The sequence below is a fragment of the Aricia agestis genome, chromosome 6, assembly GCF_905147365.1.
Source record: "Aricia agestis chromosome 6, ilAriAges1.1, whole genome shotgun sequence".
Taxonomy (NCBI): domain Eukaryota; kingdom Metazoa; phylum Arthropoda; class Insecta; order Lepidoptera; family Lycaenidae; genus Aricia; species Aricia agestis.
Window position 1 is genome coordinate 1647612 of NC_056411.1, and position 21704 is coordinate 1669315.

At 37.3% G+C, this 21704-nt stretch overlaps 1 long non-coding RNA gene and 1 other non-coding gene across 2 annotated transcripts; one reads left to right on the top strand and one right to left on the bottom strand.

Annotated features, from left to right (window-relative positions):
* Positions 1–1251: 1251 nt before the first annotated feature.
* Positions 1252–20987, bottom strand: LOC121728288. Its single transcript, XR_006035770.1, has 3 exons — positions 20906–20987; positions 13789–13793; positions 1252–1262 (listed from the first exon to the last, which is right to left on the bottom strand). It is a non-coding gene; the product is annotated as an uncharacterized LOC121728288 (long non-coding RNA).
* Trnal-caa lies at positions 7473–7586 on the top strand. The gene is made up of 2 exons: positions 7473–7510; positions 7542–7586. It is a non-coding gene; the product is annotated as a tRNA-Leu (tRNA).
* Positions 20988–21704: the final 717 nt, after the last annotated feature.

The window sequence follows — 21704 nt, forward strand, 5'->3', positions numbered from 1 at the left end:
TGTCTCACTAGACTATTCTCATAGATTCATGATCGCGGAGTTTAGGTTCAGGAATTGAGTTGCGAATTCATATTTTTGTATAAAACGACGTTTTTACATACATGGATGCATCATCGGATGCGGTGTTTTTGACGGAATTATGGATAGAAGATGAAGTGGAAGGGGATTCGCTGCTATGTCATCGACCAAGGGGCAATTCAGACCGCAACGCGATGCGTAGATGCTATTCTAAATTTGAACTGAATTTACAGACTTCAATTGCGTGAGACGTCTTGCAAAGCTGTCAAATCCATACTTTAGAAATGCATCTACGCGTCGCGTTGCGGTCTGAATTGACCCTAAGGGCCAGGCCACAACACTGCGTTACGGCGTCGCGTCGTATAAATCTACGACGCCGCAGAACGCATCGTGAAAATTTCTGTAAGGAGTGCTATGCTATATCACATTTTTGCGTTGCGACATCGCATCTCATTTATGTGTGATGTTGTTTTTGAGATACGACGCGACGCCGCAACGCAGTGTTGTGACCTGGCCCTAAGAGCCAGTCCACACGGCGCGTTGCGTCAACGCAGCGCTGCCATTGCGTTGTTTTACATACAAATAATCTAGGTGTTCACACGGCGCGCTGCGTCGTCGCAACGCACACAATATGACGGACAGCAGCCCTCGAGACAAAGCGGGAGGGGGTGTTGACGTTATGATTGCTTCGTAATAATGCTGCAATGACGCAGCGGCCGTGTGGCCGGCTATGCGCCAGACGGCAGCGCTGCGTCGACGCAACGCTAACGCAGCGCGCTGTGTGGACAGGCTCTAAGGCTGTCGCGCGTTGCTGCAACGCAACTGCATGGCAGCGCACTTTTCATATTTCTTCCTGTACAAAGTTTTCCTGATTTGAATAGACAAGAGGATCAGTTAATGCAACGTAATGATTCAATAAAGTAAGTCATTCAGAACTGCAGTAATAGCAACACCGTGGGCTGAAGTCAATTCAAAATGTATCTGCTGGTGTTTAATATTAATGATGATTCAACTTCAATTTAATGAAGAGTTTGACAGATAATTATGAGGCGTATATCAAAATCTTAATTACAGTTAAGTAATTAATATTCAGCTCTGAGTGCATCAGTCAGCTTTCATACAGCTCAGGTTAGAATCAAAATGAGACTGATCTCGCTACCCGGATCTGCGTATATTTTTTTTTATGAAATAAGGGGGCAAACGAGCAAACAGGTCACCTGATGGAAAGCAACTTTTCATGGACACTCGCAGCATCAGAAGAGCTGCAGGTGCGTTGCCGGCCTTTTAAGAGGGAATAGGGTAATAGGGGAGGGTAGGGATGGGAAGGGAAGGAATAGGGAAGGGTAGGGAAGGGAGTAGAGTAGGGGATATTCGGCTCTGAGTGCAGCAGTTAGTTTTCATACAGCTCAGGTTAGAATCAAAAATCAAAATGAGACTAATCTCGCTACCCGGATCTGCGTATGATTTACTCGCTACAGTTACAATAGCTGTTACATTTAACTCCGCCATAAATTAACTATTAACTGGTCGTATTTCCTGAAGGAGCCATCACGGTTCTGCTAACTATTACTTTATTTATGACTAGTTGTCTCGCTTTACATTGCCTGTGATTCTGGAAGCTTAGCCAGCACGTCCTTATTTTTATTGGAGATTCTATAAAGATGAGAAATAAAACTTGTTGGATAAATAAAAATAAAATTAAATAATCCTCGTAATTTAGGTGAAACGACAAGTCTGATTTTGATAAAGTACACAAAATGTATGAATCCCGCGAGATATTACTTATCTTGGATACGGAATTCCGGAAAACGTCTAGTTAAATAATATATTATATATAATAATAATCTGAACCAAGACTGCAAAAGTCTTTAATTAACTTGCAGTATTTAGTATAACGGAGCGGTGCCGCCCGTTGATGTCTTTTATATGAGACCGGCTCGCGTAGCACGTCCCGAGTTGTTTACTCGTATAAATAATTATTTAAATATTCTAGTTTTGTGTTTCTTTTGTTAAAACTTTAATTATTTGATTTAATTACTTAATTTAAAGAATAAACATTTTCATGCAATTCTTCCTAACAAGTTAATAACTTAGTTGCCTAGGTAACCCTTTACTATATTGTGAATCAATTGACGACCAATTCATCAAAATTACAGGAGAACGTTTAGGTCTTGTCTGCACTGTCAATTTTCACCGGAAGATTTTAATTCTCGCGAATTCATTCACATAAGGGCCTGTCCGCACTGCGAGTCTGCAAATTTTGCCGCGTGGATTTCTGTAACACATTGAATCGTTTAAGTGTATCCGCACTGCCGATGAATAAATTATGTTATGAATAAATTCGCGAGAGTAAATATCGCGCGGTGAAAATTCGCTGTGTGAACGGAACCTAATTTTTTCAGTGTAGTTCAGGCGGTGCGGATAATCTTGAAAAAATCAATGTTTTCAATTATTTTTTCAAATAAAATTCACAGTGCGGACAGACCTTTAAGTATAATGGTGAAACAAGCCCAAAATGTATTTGACTGATAATTGGAGTTCAATAATTTCAATTACGAAGGGTGATGATCCTTCATAAGTATAGTTACACTTTCACTTCAAACTACCATACCGATATCGGAGCCCACACAGCCCATTCGTGCAGAAGCTCTCCCACGGTACTTTCATCAGTATTAGCTCACGGTACGTTGGTACAGTAATCAGCTGTTAGCCCTGTCTACTGAACCGCGCCGACGGCCGCAGACCACAGATTTCCCTAATATTGGAGCGACAGAAAAAAAATTGGTCACCTATGATATTTTGTATTTTTTTTAATTTGATCAAACAAAAAATAGCATAAATTTTCATCTTGTCTTAATAATAAATAAGCAATAACTACAATAGCGCTAGATCTCTATTAAATTCAACTATTATTATGATCAGGAACAAAGTAAGTACTTTGAAGATACGTTTGAAACTATACAAGGTTTTGATTCTTCTTTATGTAAAGCATCGTTCGTTTTCACATTTTGCATGAGCTAAAATTTCATAATAATAATATAAGTTGCTAATGTAATAATTAGTAATACATAATTAAAAATTATAATATCTAAATGAACAAATTTTCACGGTTACGGGACACCTCTTCCTTTATATTTTTTTTTTACGTAAAAAACCTAATGCATACATACATAAACCCAAATATAACAAATTACGCCCAAAGTACATAGTTATTACAAACCATATATTTGGAAGAAGTTAACAAGGATTCCGATGCCATTTACTTATACCATACACTACATAGTTTAGCTAATTTTTCTGCTGTCCCTCCGGAATCGTCTCAACACAAAGGTAACCGTACACCGGGCGGATAGAGTTTTACAGCTCTCGCGTTTTGTAATAGTTTCGCTCAGATTGATTTATACGATCTAACCCGCGACGTCTCCCGGTAAATCAAATACATCAAATTAATTGTGAAAAATGATATGTGGCTTTACGATTAATAAACGTCAGAGGTTATGTGTGGATTTTTAAATCATTAGTTCAATGGTAGGTATCAAGTTATAACGTAGAAGAGTAGTAGAACGCTGCTTTGTTTTCTACAAAAGATGTTTTTTTTTAATGAAATAAGGGGGCAAACGAGCAAACGGGTCACCTGATGGAAAGCAACATCCGTCGCCCATGGACACTCGCAGCATCAGAAGAGCTGCAAGTGCGTTGACGGCCTTTTAAGACGGAACAGGGTAATAGGGGAGGGTAAGGATGGGAAGGGAAGGGAATAGGGTAGGGGATTGGGCCTCCGGTAAACTCACTCACTCGGCGAAACACAGCGCAAGCGCTGTTTCACGCCGTTTTCTGTGAGAACGTGGTATTTCTCCGGTCGAGCCGGCCCATAATAGAAGAAAGTGCTGCTTAGGTATTTTAATCAGATTTCAGTAACGATGTGCAGTTTTATTGAAACTAAACGTTTTTTTGTGGAAACGGTAATGTCACTAACGTGGACGATGTCAAAGTTTTGAGATGATCTTAAACTTAATACATGATCTACAACTTTTAAAATTATTTTTTATAATAATTATCTTGTCGTCGTGTTTATTTTCTAAATCCCTCGAAACCCCCAGAAACGGCCGAGGATCGGCTAATATCTATTTTTCATACCCGAATGAGTAACGTTCGAGCGGGCCAAAAGTTTTGATGCAGCTTTCGGTCGCTCGGTTGGAAGCTTTTCTTGTGAGGCTCTCGAGCATAATATTATATTCTCACAACGTATATTATAACAAAACAAAGTTTGCCAAGTCAAGCCGTTATTGTAGCTTTATACCTAAGTTTAAAGTGATCTTACTTAGAGATGATCTTGAAATTCGGAGAAGTGAACCCGTAACCCTGTGGGGTCAGGGCTACACGCGGCCGGACGCGCGTGGGCCGCACCATTAAGGTAGCTATATCCACACTTGTTGGTTTCACTTTTAATACGCGTATGTTTTGTAAATCAGATCATACCGAAACTTACACGCGATGTGTTAACATTTACGGCCGTTCCCAATATTTGATCTATCTCTGGTTTTGCCCTACTAGAGATAGGAATAGCTCACAATTGACATAAAATATATGTCTCTAATGTCTAATGTGAGCTATTCCTATCTCTAGTAGGGCAAAACCAGAGATAGATCAAATATTGGGAACGGCCGTTAATCGAAGTCTAGCGGCAGCAGTCATCAACTCATCACGCTGTTTTATTTTGTATAAGATGGTTTATCGCGCCAAATCTTTACTGTTCCTTGTGGATAAAAAGTATCCATTGCCTTTTTCCGGGACTCAAAGTATCCCCACATCGAATTTCAGCAAAATCGGTTCAGTGGTTTGGTCGTGAAGAGATAACAGACAGAGAAACACTTTTGAATTTATAATATTTAGTATGCATGCGAAAGTATGTACGTTACGTCTTCACGCTTAAACCGTGGCAAGGATTTTGATGAAATTTGGTGTGGAGATACTTTGAGTCCGGGGATAGGATAGATTTGTGGCGCAAAACTTACAGCACCCAAACGATAAGCTGAGATTTCTACACCTGTCATGGTTCATCACAATTCACACATTATTAAAATATGGTTAATCTTTAGTCAGTTTAAAGTTATTTTACCTCTAATAGGTCTTAATTCGAACGACATAAGAGTTACTCTTCTATATTCTCCAAGGTAATAAAACTCTGAAATGTGCCCCAATTCTGCTTTCATATACTATTATAATGCAGCATCGTATCTCGTCTGACGCAGTACGTATTCTATCAAACAAAAAATTCTCATGAAGTGTCAAATCAAAGTTTGTTTGACGTATGTGAATACCATTTTACAGACTGAAATAAGGTGTATTTTAGTCCTAACTCCTAGCAAACAGACTGGATCGAATAAGAAACGAAGTAGCATCACATATCAGTTATCACTAATACATAATATTATTGGAAAATAATGTCGCTTCCCAGCTCTGTCTGTCCCTGCAGATGATTCAAAACTGAGCAATGGGTTTTGATTTAGGTTCTTTTAATAGATAGAGCAATTAAGGAGATCAATTTTTAATAATAATTGCATAATATTCTAGTATGACGAAACAACGTGACGTTTGTCGAGGTAGCTCATTTAAATTTTTTTTATTTTATAAAAGTTAAGGGCTAATTTATTTGTTTGAACCCGCTAAACTCATGAAGTACTGAACAAATGTTTATGTAATTTGTGACAGATATAGTAGACTACGGCAAAAGGACACAGGCTATACAGGCTACTTTTTTCCCAAGTACGGTTCCGGCAGAACGTCTAGTTACTTTATAAAATAGCTGAATAGGGGTACTGTTCCGTAATAGGCCACTCTATATTCTCTGACAGTAATTGCTGTAATGAGTCGCCGGGGGCTCTATCGCGGCGGAGCCTATTTTCTTTTATTAGGAGACCATGTGAACTTTGAAGAATGTGACCTTCTCTATATAATCATACATACATAATATATTATATTTATAATATTGTCATAATTACTACGAAAGAAAGCATTTAAAATGTTAAATAACTTTTTGTTTGACACATAAAGTTAATATACCTAGCGGAATAGAGCAACAATCTTGAGCTGTCAAACGTAACCGAAATTGATTTCATCTGTGTGTAAAAATATGTGTACGTATACACTTACACAAGCATGATTGAACGTTATTTCTATGAGATTAAATTGTCAACGTGCGGCACCTGCCGACTGGACGTCAAAAAAAGAGTGCTGGTGTCATGTATCACACGTCTCTTTTTACCACGCAGTGTTACTGATAGTGACATCTCTCTTGCTCAGGCCTTTGTTTCTCTATTCCGCTAGATATATTAACTTTATGGTTTGACCATTTATTACATTACTTATAGACGACGCCTGTAACTCCGTTACGTCAAACATCGTTTATCGCGCGGAAACTGTACATTTTTTCTGGGATGGAAAACATATGCTATGACCTTACCCGGTATACAAAGTAACTATCCACGCAAGATTTTCTTCATTCAGAAAAATCAGCGGTTTGGACGTGAAGAGGTAACAGACAGACACACTTTCGCATTTAAAATATTAGTATGGATTACGATAGTTCGAAGCAATATCTGAGTGACCTATATATCGGGCCATAAGGAGAAAAACGCGTTTTGCGTATCTCTTGTTAAATAATATGCGAGAATAGAGGGATTTTGATGACAAAAAGAAAGGTCCAAAAAGAGAATCTCATATTATTATTTTAGCGCCACACAGAAGGCACTCATGCAAAAACAGTACTTTTATCTTAACATTATGAATATTAAAATATGTTTATATAACTACTGAACCTATAAATAATATATAAAATATTAAATTATTCTAATACATACAACATGACGGATCTCTGGCCTTTGATGTTTGACTATTTAAACCTATTATAATTATAATTATTCATTGAATATTATAAATTAAAATATTAATGACAAAAAATATTTTTTGAATATTGTAACATTAACATTGACATTTATCAAAATAAAAATTAACCCTACCAACATGTATTAACAAAAAGTTTTTGTACCATCGAATAAATTGATTTATAGGCAGTAATTGTCATGTGGTCGGATTGTATTAATTCAATGTTAGCTGTGAGCTATCGGATGGATATGACATAACGCGACCAAAACACGTAGGTCCGTCATCTGCTTATGTAACAACTTCTTTGTTATACTGTACTCGAACTCGGCGAAACATGGCGGTACCGGTCATTGACTCCCTGTCAAAAACTTGTCTTTTTCTATATAAACCGCGATTGACAATGAAGTGTCAGATGTTGTCAATCGTGGCTTTGTATAGAAAATGACAAGTTCTTGACAGAGAGTCAATGACCGCTACCGTCATGTTTCGCCGAGTACAGCATAGTACTACAAAAACCAAGATGGCGTCGCAATTTGACAGGTACGCGAATTAGCGCGGGCGCGTCATACGTCAGGATGGCCGAGCGGTCTAAGGCGCCAGACTCAAGGTTTCCTTGCCTACTCAGTAGGTGTGAGTTGTTCTGGTCCTCTCTGAGGGCGTGGGTTCGAATCCCACTTCTGACAAATATTTTTTTTGAACCCTGCTTTTCTGTTCGGCTAATATATATCTTCTGATGAATTTCTTTCACTGTAGGTACTCATAGTCCATGTGAGACATCTTAGCACTACAAGTAAAGAAAAAATATTACTGTTTTTACTATTGTTTATATACTTACATACCTACATACATATTTCATTTTAGTTTTCAGTTTTTTGAATATTTCAGCGCCTAATCGATACGTTGTGTAAGTAAAGTTAATAAGTTAGTAAATACGTACTTTGTAAAATATAAAATAGTTTACAGCAGTAAAATTATTTGTTTCAATTTAAGAGTAAAAGTTAGAGTTTAAATAAAAATTGATGGCAACGAAATCCAATAGTTCCACGGATTCCGTCGGCTGTTCTCACTGGAATCAATTTACTTTTGTACCTTTAGAAAAAACGTAATAAAAACTACACATGCGTTAAATCGCTTAGCACATTCCGCGATAAAAAGTAGTTTTAGTGTCTTAAAAACGCTCATAGCTGATAAATGACACAGATTAAGTCAACAAAGGTCCGCGTAGGGTGACCATATTGCACCGACTTTCTTCGGACACGACGCGACGGGACGAAAAAAAAATAGCACTCTTTTATAAACAATTGATTAAAATTACATAATATACATAATTTATCGAGGGGAATAATTTTCATAATAAAATAATATACCTATTTAAATTGATTCAACATCAAAAGGCCGCGGTAGTAATCATGTGACAAAAAATAAATCTTGGTACCAGTTTCAACGCCCGTTTAACATAATCATAGCTAAAAAAATAATTATGTTGTTTCTCTCTAGTTTATTTAAAAAGCGAGAAGGTATGACATTTTGACACGGAATTATTATCATCAGAATATAATATTGATGACATTGGTCCAAAAATAAATTTATCGTTATCATAATTTATTAAGCATGATCTTAACATTTTTATAACCATATTAGACATTCAAATTTTATGGTAAACATAGAAACGACCTTTATATACGATTTTAAAACGAGAGTTACTATTAATAATGTATTAACCTAATTAACCTAAGAATCTTCTAGATTTCAAACGATTCCATTCGTTTGAGGATAAAAGGTAAAAAATAAATATTAAAATTAAATAGTTGTTGTACAAGGTTATACAACAACTATTTATATAAATATATTATTTAGTTGGATATAAAATTCGTAAAAATCCTTAAAAAACCATTACGAATAGTCACTCTAATACCAATTAGTATACAGACAAATGGGTGAGACAAGGGTATCATGTCTAGAAAGAAAAAAAATCACCCCATTTCTGTTTGGTTCTGTAAAACTTTTTAAAAGTCACTTGCTCGAATTTTTTAGAATTAGCAATAATATGTTAAAATTAGATGTTTATTCTTTAATAATTATATTTAACCCACACTGGCGCAAGACATCTTAAGTGTGTTATAATTTTCTGCCGAGTTGGTTATGCAAAAAATCAATTTGGTACTTACAAAACCTCCAATTTTCGGTAAAATGATTACAACCAGAACTAATTGTATTATTTATTACTGCCTTAGGGGACCATCTCATATGGTCAAGTCTTATAAAAAGTACTTTCCAACGAGATCGAGAGAATTTACAACCATCTTATTGTAGGTATGTCCAATGTTTTTGGGGGGAATTTTCATTAGGTATACGAAATATAATAGTAGTTGTAATATTAATTACTTTACTTCAAAATTTATCGTTGCTAGGAATTTTAATAATCCTATGTCCTTTTACAGGATATAATTTCTACAACGCGTTGATCAAGCGGGAATAATTTAAAACGAGACGAGGCAGATATCTATCTCCTTGTAATTCAAAGTATTTTCACCAAATTTCAAATCCGTTCAGGGGCTTAAGCGTGAGGACGCAACAGATAGACAGACTTTCACTTTTTTATATTAGTAAGGATTACTGCTGTGAAGTGTGAACTGTGGATCTAACGGATGATAAACTCAGAGATGGTCACTTTGGTTTAATAAAAATTAACATAAACTTCATACAATTCAAACCATTTATTTAATTCATCTTTGAGTGTCTCTGAGTGTGGCTGTAACTCCACACAGGACTCGGAACCGGTATTTTTAACCAGGTTAGAACTTCTGAAATTAACGTGGTTGATTCCTCGCGGAAAGTAACTAGTGCAGTGATATCTTCTATCCCTTTCTAGTGCCCCATCTAATAGCCAATAGGCCATTTGTTTTGAATGTGTGGACAATGGGTGAGGGTCGTGATGTGTGTGAGTGGGCGGGGCGAACATAATCGCGAACGGTTTTAACCGGTATTTTGAGCAGGAACAGTTTCATTTTGCTCTTTGAACAAAACCAGGAATAATTTCGGTCCGTTCAGAACGGAATCCAAATGAAAACGCTCTTTTGGAAACGCCGTGTTTGTAACGCACAGGATCGCGAAGATTATCCAGATTTCCGAGCCCTGACTCCACATTATTCTTTATAAGGACCCAAACCATCCTTATACGGTTTTGTCCCACATACGAAACTCTAAAAAGGTGTGATAGTCCGGTAGCAATCCGTCAAGCAGTTTACGATGGTCGGCCCGCCGCGCGACAGGTTAATCGTTTCTGACGCGACGGGACAATACGACCCGCTAATTCGGTGGAGGGTTGACTTTGATAAAATAAGGGTAATAATGTGTGAGAAGTTGCGATTCCAAACAGTAGTTAACCGTATAGAATCGCAAAAGCAATCTTGATACTAGTACTACAATCCTTAGTTCTGTCAATTCCGATTTTTTTTTATGAAATAAGGGGGAAAACGAGCAAACGGGTCACCTGGTGGAAAGCAACTTCCGTCGCCCATGGACACTCGCAGCATCAGAAGAGCTGCAGGTGCGTTGCCGGCCTTTTAAGAGGGAATAGGGTAATAGGGGAGGGATGGGAAAGGAAGGGAATAGGGGAGGGTAGAGAGAGGATTAGGTTATTGGGCCTCCGGTAAACTCACTCACTCGGCGAAACACAGCGCAAGCGCTGTTTCACGCCGGTTTTCTGTGAGAACGCGGTATTTCTCCGGGCGAGCCGGCCCATTCGTGCCGAAGCATGGCGTCTACGTCTAAAATTTCTGATATTAGTGAGATTCCTTTTTTTTAGTAAACTGCTAGTAATGGAGATATTTCACACTTTCAACTAGTTAAGTTTTTAACATTAAAATAAATTATATAAAATAAAATTGCTTATTTTATTGTATTATTGTAATGTATAGTATTTTACTACCTTATAAGATCTTTATATTCAAAAAATTAGGTAACCCATCTTTACCAAGATTTTTTTCTAAAACCATATAAAATTTTTTTCAAATAAAATAAATCTACCCAAGTCACCAAAGCAACATTTTCAAGCACTAATCGCTCCGCTCATGAGCCTATCTCGGCGCATCGCTAATGTCCGTATTATGTAATTGTGCGCTGCCAAATGATCGCAATTAATTTCGCCAAAGCGTTCGAGATAACGCGATAAAGCAGAAGCGGTTACAATATTCTAAACTGGATATCATAGATCAGGGAAAGAATCAGTATAAGCATCACTTCACACGGTGTCGAGATGAAACGAGACGCAACGAAACCAGCGACACATCACACGAGAAACAGTAAAATGCGTTAGCGCCTTAACATTTTTGTAGGAAGTAGCTAAATTTTTAAAGAAAATTGCTTGCATCAAAAATGTTACTTATATTCAGGAGTGTATTAATAATTGTAAAATTCAAAAGGGAGCCGATTGCCGAAGAAGCAGAAAAGTAGAGGACTATTTCGTTGGCAAAAGACAGCACAATGTCGATTGCGATTTGCGACGCTTTACATCCCGAGGTGTCTCGAGGCGCAGCGACGCGTATTTATAATAACAATAATAATAAAATTTTATTTTTGTCATTGAGATCCTATGTTTTTTTATGTATTTAATCAAAATAATAATACTAATAATACTCCCCCCACACCGGTTTCGGTGACGGTGGCCGGTTTCATTGAAACCAGACCAGGTACGCAGGAGTACTTTTATAGTGCCCAAATGTGTGCGCAGTACACAAGAGCACTCTCTATTCCTTTACTCTCATAACCGAGTGGGACGGAAGACCGACAAGACTGGCGAGAGATCAGGCGCAGGACCGACTTTTTACATGCCCATCCGACGCATGGATCATCTTACTTGTCAGACAATCAGGTGATCAGCCTGCATTATCCTAACCAAACTTGGAAATAACATGTTTCCAACGCGGGAACCCACGACCTCCGAGTCAAGAGCCAAGCTCTGAACCACTGGACCACGGCGGCGTTTAATCAAAATAGTAAATTTTAAATGGCTAATTAAAATTGATCACATTTTTTGAGATGATTGTTAAATCAGTTTTTACAGAAACGAAATAGGAACAAGCGCTACCTAATGATGTACTTATAGAAAGCCTTATTTTTAAACAAGCGCTGTTTGACGTTTGTATCTCTTCGTGTCGCGTTTCGTTTCGTCAAGTCTTGGTGTCCTTCAACCAGCTGTAGTATCGCCAATGAGGCTATCACAGAGTGTATGACCAGCACGTGGTTGGTGAAAAATAAAAACCTCATGTGTCTTTAATAGGTATACATGTAAATTGTATTTTCTATTTGACCTTCGATGTTAAATCTAGCTTTGTCATTTATGAATACATAGCCGTATTCAAAATATTTGGTTTTCTTAATTTTCTTCTTGCTACGCTGCATACTAAGGGTCGATTCAGACCGCAACGCGACGAGGCGAGGCGAGGCGCGGTGCGGCATAAATTTGTATGGATTTGACAGATTTCAATTGCGTGAGACGTCTTGCGAATCTGTCAAATCCATATAAATTTAGAAATGCATCTACGCGTCGCGTTGCGGTCTGAATCAACCCTAAGAAAGAACATAATCGAAAGTTCGTGCACGGGTTTGATTGATTTCATTCTGTTTTTTTTTTCATTCGCACAAAAAGTAATAATATGACCGTTTGAAGAAAGTTTATAATGCAGCGTGAACACAAAATATGATTACAGAAATCTGTAATCACATTTTGTGATACGAAATTTTAATTTTCGGTTCCGAGATTTAAAATTATTTTTCGCGACTACTTACTAAATTCCAAAGGTAATTGAATTAAACATTTAGGGTCGCGCCACAGTATCGCTTGAGATTTCTCATGCGATACTATGTATTACAATAATGAAGATAAAGTTTAAAATCATATGACGCTAAAAGTGATCGCAGCGCCGCTGGCATTCCAGTGTAGCACAGCCCTAAGTCTTGAGAAAAAAAAATATTATAGGGCTACTTGCTCTATGATCTATCCTAGCTATTTGAAATACTATATTATAGTGGTTAGTGGGTGACGTCTGCAACTCCGTTGATTGAAGATTCATTTATCGTGTGGGAACCATACATTTTGCGGTGGTTAAAAGTATTCTACGTCCTTTCCCGGAACTAAAAATATATTCATCAAAGTTTTAGCAAAATTAGTGCAGCGGTTTGGACGTGAAGAGGTAACAGACAGACCTTCGCATTTATATTAGTATGGATTTAGATTTTTTCTTTTGTTACCCTGTTACGACAAAACGCTGTATCCTGTAACTTAAGCTCGTGACCAAATTTTATCCAGTGTAGATAGGTCTGTATGAGCAGATTACTTATAATATTTCCAAAATTTCATTAGAACATTATTTTATCGTATTTTTTAATTACTTATCTTAAAATACTATAAAAACATTTGCCAGTATAAAACATTAAGGGGCAAACTCAGTTTACAGCGTTTTGCAAAAATAAAAATAAGCTCAAACTTGGACGATTGTTATCCTACTACGGGTACAAAACGCTGCAATATTTAATACTAGCTGTTGCCCGCAACTTCGTCCGCGTGGACTTCAGTTTATAGCGCGCGATGTCAACAAAATTGGTGTCAAAAGCTTTTATAAAAAAACCCTGGTACCCCTTAAATCAATACACCTGTGCAGTGTGCACACAATAAGTATTTAATTTTTTTATATTAAACTTTATATTTTATGCCAAATTTTAAAGCTTATTTAGCCCCCCAATTACACAACTTTACCCATAAACTATTTATCATTGATAGGTTTAAGGTTACGTCACTGCACAGATAAAGTACTGAGTTATTTAATTCCGTTGAATAGATATAACAATCGAAAAAAATCGAAACTTAAAAATGTAAGACGATACCACGTCTTATAGAAAGACTTTTGAGCAAGCGTCAGCGCGATGTAGAAGACGCACGGCGCCATCTATTATGAATTTTTGGAACTAATTTAATTTGAACAAATTTACGCATTTTCACCCCTTTACAACCTTTTTTTCCAGTAAAAAAGTAGCATATGTCCTTTCTCAGGCTTTAGACTATCTGTATACAAAATTTCATTACAATCGGTTCGGTAGTTTTGGCGTTTGGCGTGAAATCGAGACTGACAGACAGACAGACAGACAGAGATACTTTCGCATTTATAATATTAGTATAGATTATGTGCACACTGCACAGCTGTTTTTCGGTATTTTGATTAATTAAGGGCCGCGCTACACCGGAATGGCAGCGGCGAGGCGAGCACTTTCAGCGCTGCCATTCCGGTGTAGCGCGGCCCTAAGAGGGGTACCACTTAGCTAGGTTTTAAAAAGTTTTTAAATTTGACACAAATTTTGTTGACACCTCGCGCTATAAACTAAAGTCCACGCGGACGTAGTCGCGGGCAACAGCCAGTTATGAATGAAAACAATATATAATAAAGTAGGTATGATTAGTTATGTTACAATAATGTAGTAAAAAATAAAACGTCATCTGTTTTCATATATTAGAATTAAAATGTTGATTGCATTAATATATTTTCTGGATGGAATATAGACCAACACGGTACACTCGAACTCCTTTATTTTAGAGCGCCTTCTGTTGTCAACTTGTCATATATATTAGAAATGCAGTAGGAGTTCTATAAGATAAGATAGATTGATTATTATTATACCAAGTGATAATATTATTTAACATAATATTCTTACGTATTAAAAACTATAAACAAAAACATAATAACTAATAAGTATGATTAGTTCTATGTTACAATGAAGTAAAAAATAAAACGCCATCTGTTGAATTGTATTAGAACTAAAATGTTCATTGCATCTATATATTTCTGGATTTTTTATATTAATATATTATACTTACATAAAATATATTTAAGATTTTTGAAATATTATTTTAATACACATCCAAGACCCAGGAACATTGAAAACTTTTTGTTCCGCCTGCGGGACTCGAACCCAGGACCCCCGGGATGATCGCTGGCCACGCGCAATGCGAATTAATTTTTATCGATATTTTCATGGAAATAAGATATTTTTCCACATCAAAATGTAGCCTATGTTCTTTCTCAGACTCTAGAATAACTGTGTACAAAATTTCATTGCAATCGGTTCAGTAGTTTTGGCGTGAAAGCGAGACAGACAGACAGACAGACAGAGATACTTTCGCATTTATAATATTATAGTATGGATTTTTGCAAAACGCTGTAAGCCGGGTGGCTTACAGCGTTTTGCAGAAATATTTCATCCACATTTTGGGTTACAGCAAATTGATACATGGAATATTTCGGTTAAAAACTTGTCCTCAATTTTTTGGGTTCAATCAACACAAAGCTTACATCAAGTAGATAAATTTAGACCCTGTTACGACAAAACGATGTAACCCGGGTTGCATCGTTTTGTTGTAACTGGGTAGTAATTGATTTTGTAGTATAATTGATTTCTGCATCGCGAAATGTGGGAAGCCTATATCTAAATAACAACAAGACGTAATTGATGCTAATAACAGCTAGATAAACTACAATCTAGCCTCACTAAACCTAGCATTAAATTGAAGCTTATATTAAGTCCTTTAACCACTGGCACGCTGACTCACTTATTTCGGCTTATCCAGGATATAACTTGCCGATAAGTTACGACACGTGGGCGTTAGTTAACGCAGTCGGTTAAACCGCGAAATAGGGGGAAAGTGAAAATATAGATCGAAGTTTATGGCCAAGACAAACATTGTACGTCATAAATACTGTATTGTCAATATTCTGTTAAGGGTGACCACACGTGATAAGTTTTTGTGGATTTTTTATTTTTTATTTAATCAATCCAATAACGATAAAATAATATTTATTGTTATAATAATAATGTTTATTTTACTATCTAAATGCAATGATGCTAAAAAATCTTATTCTGGACATAGAAATATTCAGTATGTTAACGAATGTCTCTGAATATTTTGGACTATGTTAAAGTGAAAAGCCCAAATTTAACTAAACAAAATGCTTCAGTGACTCCATTTATATTTTATTGGCATGATTGCGTGTTGGAGGAATAAGATGAAATTGTGCTATCAGAGAAATTGGTTCATATTATGCTAAGTACTCACATACGGTTTTGCTCGATCGAGCCAATAACGTCGAGCAAAACCCGCGGCTCGGGCTTTAAGCAGTAAATCGTATGCCCAAATCAATATAGTGATCGATCTTCTACTCACTATATACATATACAAGTTTTTCTCGCTCAAAACATTGAGAATTTCTCACGTCAGTCCCGTATAATCCAAACACGTGGTAACCCCACAGAATTACCCGCATTAACTGTCATCGTGGTGACAAGTTATCGCCGGCGCGGGCGCAGCTCAGGTGCCATTTATGTGCCATTATTACATTGATATATCTATTGTCTATCGCAGTTTTGACGTAAAATATATTGATAGGTCTCATTTTATCCAAGCAGAATATTAAGTATATATATGACTGAAGTTCAAGTGTTTCATGTTTTAGGTTTTTGAAGTAAATACTTCTTTTGCGTAAAAAAAAAATATTCTAGCGACAGGATTCAGGACATGTGAGCTGATCGAAAATTCGTAATATTTCTCTCTCTCTATTACTCCATTAGGGCGAAAATAATATGTATGCCTGCTATTCTGTTTCGTTTTCAGTTCTGCTGGTTCTGGCTGGTTTTTAGGTCTTATAAAATAGGTTTTTATGTCCTAAAAACTATAGTAAACTATATTCAAATTGCCACAGAAATATTTAAAAATACTGTTAGGACAAAATTCATTTTTATACCATTTTAAACAAACAAGAACTAGGGACAGTAAGACAAGACATTCCTTATAATTCATAACTTAAACGTCCATAATTTTTATGAGGAATTGTAAGGGAAAGAATGTAGTGATTTAAATGCAGAGAGTGAATGTGGTCCTTTGTCAGGTTAATTATGATATCATACATCACCACACAAAGACTATTAAAACGTCGTTAAAGAGCATCGATGTTAAATACTAGATGTTACTAAAAATGTTAATATATTTATTGGGAGCGTCTTTTTGTGGCTGAACAATAAAAAAATTTAGTAAGTACAGTCTTTTTTTTTCAAACTCCTAAAGCGAAAGTAGTTAAGAAAAATATATTACAAGTTTTGAAAAAAAAAGAAATTCTACTCTGAATAAAAAAGAAGTCAGTCTAATTAAAAAATACACTATTTATAAACCAGCAGAAGAGGAAAGATACTGCTAAAGAAAAATTTAACTCAGGATTGTAGTCATTCTGCAAAGTCCAACGAAATAAAATATATACAAATACATATAAATATTATAGGTTGAATAAAATAAATACCCTGTTGCTGTATAAATTCTCATGTATTACGTTTATTTAATTTTTCTGTATAGTTATTAAAATTTATATAAAAACTGTTCGCACATCTATACTTCGATATCAATGCCACATCAAAGGCGGGGTAGACAAAAAAGCGGTTATAGAGACTGAAACGAGAACTATGACGCCCATAATCACCATTATAAGCACATAACTCAACATCCCCGCACGGAGGAAGTATTAGGTGTCACAGGTTAGTTAGTTACGAGTTAGGGTCGGTTCACATTGCGACGCAACGTAATAAGACAATGCGACGCATTACAAAAAGGCTATTTAAAGCTGAGCTTTATTTACTCCAATACATATCAAAAACTTAATATACCTAGCGGAATAGAGAAACAAAGGCCTGAGCAAGGGAGATGTCACTATCAGTAACACTGCGTGGTAAAAAGAGACGTGTGATACATGACAGCAGCACTCTTTTTTTGACGTCCAGTCGGCACGTGCCGCACGTTGACAATATTTTAATCTCATAGAAATCATGTTCAATCATGCTTGTGTAAGTGTATACGTAGATTACGTACACATATTTTTACACACAGATGAAAACCATTTTCGGTTTCGTATGACAGCTCGAGATTGTTGGTCTATTCCGCTAGGTATATTAACTTTATGATACATATACAATGAATTAACAGACTTACCACATGCGGTATTGAGCTGCCTGTAGTCTGTACCAATTTATGGTTAAAAAAATGCATCGCCTTGCCTCGTTGCCCCTTGCAACAGCAAATGTACCTTGCAGCGTAGCCATTGCCAGATACGACTATTTGCATGCTATTATCTTATATATAGAAATGGATTTTCAAATGTGTTAGTCGCGCTAAAACTCGAAAACGGCTGGACGGATTGGGCTGATTTAAGTCTTAAAATATTCGTAGAAGTCCAGGGAAGGTTTTAAAGTGACACGAAGTTCACCGGGACAGCTAGTCTATATATATATATAAAAATGGAATTTCAAATGTGTTAGTCGCGCTAAAACTCGAAAACGGCTGGACGGATTGGGCTGGTTTTAGTCTTAAAATATTCGTAGAAGTCCAGGGAAGGTTTTAAAGTGACACGAAGTTCACCGGGACAGCTAGTAAACATTAAAATGTACTTTAAACAAGACAATCTTACTTAATTACATGTCAATTAATGGCTACCGTACCTTTAACAATGATTACTTTTTTTTATGAAATAAGGGGGCAAACGAGGGCAGGTGACCCGTTTGGTCACCTGATGGAAAGCAACTTCCGTCGCCCATGGACACTCGCAGCATCAGAAGACCTGAAGGTGCGTTGCCGGCCTTTTAAGGGGGGATAGGGTAATAGGGGAGGGTAGAGATGGGAAGGGAAGTGAAGGGAATAGGGGAGGGTAGGGAAGGGAATATGGTAGGGGATTGGGCCTCCGGTAAACTCACTCACTCGGCGAAACACAGCGCAAGCGCTGTTTCACGCCGGTTTTCTGTGAGAACGTAGTATTTCTCCCGTCGAGCCGGCCCATTCGTGCCGAAGCATGATTTAAATTTGTATCAATCTTTAAGGATACCATTCTGATATGTACCATTCCCAACAAAGCCGGTAGCTATAAGCGTACGGAGATACATGCAGCAGCCTTGAACTCGTCCCATTAATAAATTATCATAGTAAGCAGCCACACAATGAGCCAGGCTCTCTCAATGTCAGCTGATGATCTACTTGGTTAATGGAGTAGGGAAATATTATTGGGTGCGTACCAGTAGCCTGATATTCATTATTTTTTCTAACTTCAATGTTAAAACTATCGAAAGTATACAATGGGTTTTGCTTCGTATGTTTTACTAGAGATTTATGTTGAGTTCAGAGCAATGTTTTGATTTTCCTGTCATTCGTGGTATAACATAAAAATTTCGATACTTTATAATAAAATTTGTACTGTACCTGTAGAAGATTGCTGTGTCCACAACATCTTGAGCTCACGACCACAGTTCATGGAGGCCTCTGGGACTTTTGTAAACCAGTTCAAAATCGGAAACCTAAAACAAGGAATAACCATATTGTTAATATTTTTTTATTTTTTTTTATGAAATAAGGGGGCAAACGAGCAAACGGCTCACCTGATGGAAAGCAACTTCCGTCACCCATAAACACTCGCAGCATCAGAAGAGCTGCAGGTGCGTTGCCGGCCTTTTAAGAGGGAATAGGGTAATAGGGGTGGGTAGGGATGGGAAGAGAAGGGAATAGGGGAGGGTAGGGAAGGGATTAGAGTAGGTGACTCATGGGCCTCCGGTAAACTCACTCAGTCGGCGAAACACAGCGCAAGCGCTGTTTCACGCCGGTTCTCTGTGAGAACGTGGTATTTCTCCGGTCGAGCCAGCCCATTCGTGCCGAAGCATGGCTCTCCCACGTATAAAACATAGTGAATATAGGTAAGTATTTAATAAGATTACCACTTTAAGGGAGGTACAGTGGTAGAAAATAACAGTGCAATGTTAAAAATCTCTACTGAAATGATACAAACCATGAGAAACTAGGTAAGAATCGGCAATAAAATATACAAAGGGCATTATGCTCGAATGTAGGTTTTCGATCGATCGTCCTTTCAGAAACAATCAGTTTAAAATATTTGTTCCACGACACTGTTATAAAGACCCCTACACAATCTTATTTTGTAAGTTGTAAATAAAGGCCACATCGACGAGTTATTAATATAATATATTTATACCTTATTCCTCATTAAAGTTTACCTATAGGTACATTTTCTACAGTCACTGCAGTCTACGGCAAAAATATTATTGATAAGCTGCATCTTTTACCAAATATATCCCACCAAAAACATTTTCATGTAAAAATGTTGCCAAGATGAGAACATTTATAGTTCGTTGTGTCAAAAAGTACTGAGATCTCATGTAGAGCCAATTTCCTAACCTAACATACTCAGCCCTACATCTAAAAACCTTAATTTTACACAAAAGCGCGGCAAAATATTTGATAATAATATAATGTGTCAGCCGTACGAGAAGAATCTAAAACCTCTACACATTAGTCAAAATCAGTGGCCTGGCCATTTTTCATTAGTTACGGTATATTAAGTTCAAAGCCCTGACGAATAACAAAATGGCCAAGCCACCGATTTTGACTAATGTGTAGAGTTATATTACGATTAAATGACATCTGGGGGCTCTCCCGTGCCCCCAGATGTCATTTAATCGTAATAATCATAGATCATTTCAATTATCCTTGGTGCGAAAAACCTATAAACAAAGATAGCAAAAAAAGGATATGGGCGAATAGCCCATATACTTACGGACAAATTATATAAAAAAAAACATAGATCATAATAGATTACAAATATTTCTGTTATTATTTACAATTTAAATACAATATTATGTATTGTATGTACAGAAATGTAGAGTTCCTAGTTCCCGCGTACTTGCAACGCGACGCGTAGCTGATGCATACTTCGTCTCATGCAATTATTGAAATCTGTCAAATCCATACAAATTTAGAAATGCATCTACGCGTCGCGTTGCGGTCTGAATTGGCCGTAAGGACAGGTTCACACGGCACAATCTTGAACGTTTCCTGCACGTTTTTTTGCAGTACTCGTATACGTCTTAAGTCTTAACGAATAAACAGTGGCGCATACAATGTGTATAGAACCATTCACACGTCGATTACGCTGCACGATTTGTTGTAGTACAATCGGCGTATGAACGTTAAGACGTAATACTGCAAAAAAACGGTCGGGATTGTACCTAGTCTAAGCTGTAATCCGCCTTAAACATCACGGCTAATGTAAAAGCCCTCTAACCAGGTATTTTATCAAATCCCTGGCAGTATCGTAAACATGTCATCGGCACGATTACCGGCTCGGCTCGATGTCGGCCATCGGTTCGGCCGATGTGCCCGATCGAGAGATTTATTGTCGAACCTATCTTTTGTTGTGTCCGCGATCTTTTATGGATTTTTAAACATGTTTGGTTTATATGATTTTGATGACAATAAGGATCAACTTTACTTTAAATGTTAAACTTGCTCTTACTCGAGATCGCTTGGAATGAAATTAAAACGACCTTCCATCCTACCGGGGTAGAAAGAGTATTTTCCTGAGATAGTAAAGAGATAATTAGATTTTTTTTTATGAAATAAGGGGCAAACGAGCAAACGGGTCACCTGATGGAAAGCAACTTCCGTCGCCCATGGACACTCGCAGCATCAGAAGAGCTGCAAGTGCGTTGCCGGCCTTTTAAGAGGGAATAGGGTAATAGGGGAGGGTAGGGAAGGAAAGGGAAAAGTTGAGGGTAGGGAAGGGAATAGGGTAGGGGTTAGGGGATTGGGCCTCCAGTAAACTCACTCACTCGGCGAAACACAGCGCAAGCGCTGTTTCACGCCGGTTTTCTGTGAGAACGTGGTATTTATCCGGTCGAGCCGACCCATTCGTGCCGAAGCATGGCTCTCC